Raw genomic sequence first — 3,045 nt, 5'->3', positions numbered from 1 at the left:
ACCTTATTTGCCCAACACCAAGTCTCTAGAAAGGGTAATAACTTGGGCCAGCCAGGTGGCTCTGTGGGTAAAGGCACATACTGCCAAGCCTGAGACCCACATGGTAGAAGGAGAGATCTGACTCCTGAAAGTTGTCTTCTGACCTGCATGAATGTACGTACACACACACACACACACACACACACACACACACACACACACGGCGGGGCCCGGTGGGGATGGTTGTTGTTGTTGTTGTTGTTGTTGTTGTTTAAAGGAGGAAGTGAGATTTGAACTGTTGATGGTGAACACTCACAGCCACTAGGGGGTCGGTCACAAGGGAGAAGGGGTCTGCACATCTTCCTACCCTGAATAATTTTACCAAAACTTATGTCTTCTTTGTACATATACATTGTACGGGCACATCTGTCTCTCCATGTGTATGTCTGTGTGGGTATGCAGCCTTAACTCTCTACACAAGAAATCATATGAAATTTTGATTGGTGCATAACATTTCAGTATGTGACCATACGTTACTTTATTTACCAGCATTTGTGCTGATGATCTTTCCAGTTATTTCTAGGTCTTCGCTGTAATAATCACTGATGCTATGACTGTTCTTGCATAAATCTCCCAGGTTTGTTTCTGGGGTGGAGGTAGCTGGATCATAAGCTGTAAGCTTTGAGAGATAGGGAGGTAATGTTTTCCACATTCGTGGTTTTACTAATTCATCTGCCCACTAAGAATGTGTAAGAGACCCTGCCTTCCGTTCATATCCGCTCCAAAGTTTCCATTGGAGTCAACAGAATGAGCATAGAGCGGTATCTCATTGCAGCCTTGCTCTGAATGTCCTCCATCACTCATCATCCCTTTATAAATAAGTCTGTCAGACATACTTCCTTCCCCTGTCATGATATGCTTACTCAAACAACTTGCCCAATTTTCCCACAGGCTGTTTGTGTTTTCTTACTGATCTGCAGGCCTGTATCCACTCTTTGTTCTGTAGCTGAGAAATGCTGTGACTTCTAGCTTGCTTGGCCGTGTCTTTAAAAGAACTAATACCCTTGGTTTTATTCTAGTCACATGTATCATTTTTTTTCCTTATATGGCTCTTCATGCCTTGCTTAAGGAATCTGAAGAAAAAAAAAAATCTCAATCTGAGGGCAGTGTCTAGAGATGGAGCCAGGTCACAGGTGGGTCACAGAAGCAGGCATTATGGTGACTACAAAGACGTGCAGCTGGCAGGTGTGTTCTGGTTATAGAAGTAGATCTATTAGAGCTGGGTGCCATTAAAAATTCTAATCACAGACTGTAATTAACTTTCCTTGCTCCAACGCCTGCTCAGTAAGCAGCCTTCTGATTATAATTTGGCTGCCCGTGTATCTTGCCTACAGGGAGAGAATGTACTGAGAATATACTGTTCAGGCCGACGTGAGGATCCAATCCATTAAACAGTTACATTCCATGATGTAAATTAATAAATTCGTATTCTGATTTTATCATCTGCCTCATCTGGGCTCGGAAGGCGTGAGTCAGCATCCCCGGGTCTAATCAACACGGAAGCTGTGGATATCAAGCTTCTGGGCTGAAAATCAAGGAACTAGAACCAGCCAGAATGAAATCACCAAGGTAACATTGCCCCAGAGGCCCCTCTGCCTGATGAAATAGGCCTGCGTACATGTCATGTGATGGGGACAGGGATTAAAATTTACTTTTGACATTATAAAGAGCTGCATATTCAAGACTATGCCTCAGTTCTATTTAGGTGAAAGCAAAGAATAAAGAATGACCACAAGACCCACATTGAATATTTATTGGCTTATGAGGACACACCAGATGCTGCCCAAATCCTAGGCAGAAGGTTAAGATTTACAGACATGATTGAAAACAGGAGAGAAAAAAAAAAAAAACTCCACAAAAACAAAAACCACAACACAAACAGGGCAGGCAGATGGTACGTGCTAAAGAGAGATCAGGAGGTGTCTGCCTGATGATGAAGTCTTGTTCCAGGTAGGCGCTCAGGGTCCAGGTTGCAAATAGAAGGTGGCTTTAAACACAGGAGGGAATAAACCAGGAGACCGAAACACAGGCTGCACCAGAGCCCAAGATGGAATGTGCTGAGGCCCTGAGGTTATCCAGGCCACAGGGATGATTTAGGGCCTGTGGGGTGAGGGCAAGATCTTTGAAGTGAGTTCAAAGGGGAGAGTGGAGATGAGGCCGACAGGACAGACTGTACTAATCTGGTGACCCTGCAGTCCACCCCCTTCTCATCCTGATCCCTGTGAGCATCACCTAGGGTACAACTGACCCTTTTGAGGGTTCCAGTAACGCCAAATATAAAGACAAGAGGGTAAAAAGAATGGGCATCTTCTGAACACTGGGCCTTGAGATGGACAAGAGCTCAACTGTGTACTTAAATCAATAAAAAAGAATTAAGAGGAGCCAGGTGTGGCGATACCCATCTTTAATCCCTTTAATGTAGTCTGGAGGCAGAGCAAGGTGGATCTCTGAGTTCGAGGCAGCTTGGTCTACGTAGCGAGTTCCAGGACAGCCAGGGCTACATAGAAAGAGCCTGTCTCAATAGTAATAATGATGATAATAATAGGATTAGGAAGAATAAACAGAATAGAAAGACCTATATTGGTGGTTCAATGGGATTTGTTCCTCAAAGAAAAGTGTGTTCCTGAGCTGGGTGCCGCTACCAGGGAGACTGGGGTAGGAGCGCCCAGGAGTCTCAGGCTAGTGTGGGCAACATAGCAAGACTCTGTCTAAAAGGAAAACATGTCAGAGAGAGAGAAAATCCAGGGGGTTCTAAAGATAAGCCTTGTCTCCCCAGCAGCTCCCATAGTTCCCCACCAGAGCCAGATCCCTGGCATGGCTAAATGTAGAGACTAAAAAGCCACTGGAGATGTTCTAAAAGCAAGGTAGCCATATGCCACCAGGAAGTAATGCCTGGGAATGTGGCCTGCCCAACCATGCATGGGTAGAGAGACAGAACAGCAGGACCAATCACTTCACTAACAGGAGGGCTCATCACAAGCCTGCCACCAGGATGTGTGTCTCTTG

This window comes from Phodopus roborovskii, unplaced genomic scaffold, assembly GCF_943737965.1.
Source record: "Phodopus roborovskii unplaced genomic scaffold, PHOROB, whole genome shotgun sequence".
Taxonomy (NCBI): domain Eukaryota; kingdom Metazoa; phylum Chordata; class Mammalia; order Rodentia; family Cricetidae; genus Phodopus; species Phodopus roborovskii.
The sequence above is the reverse complement of the archived record's forward strand: the minus strand, read 5'-3'. Positions refer to the sequence as shown.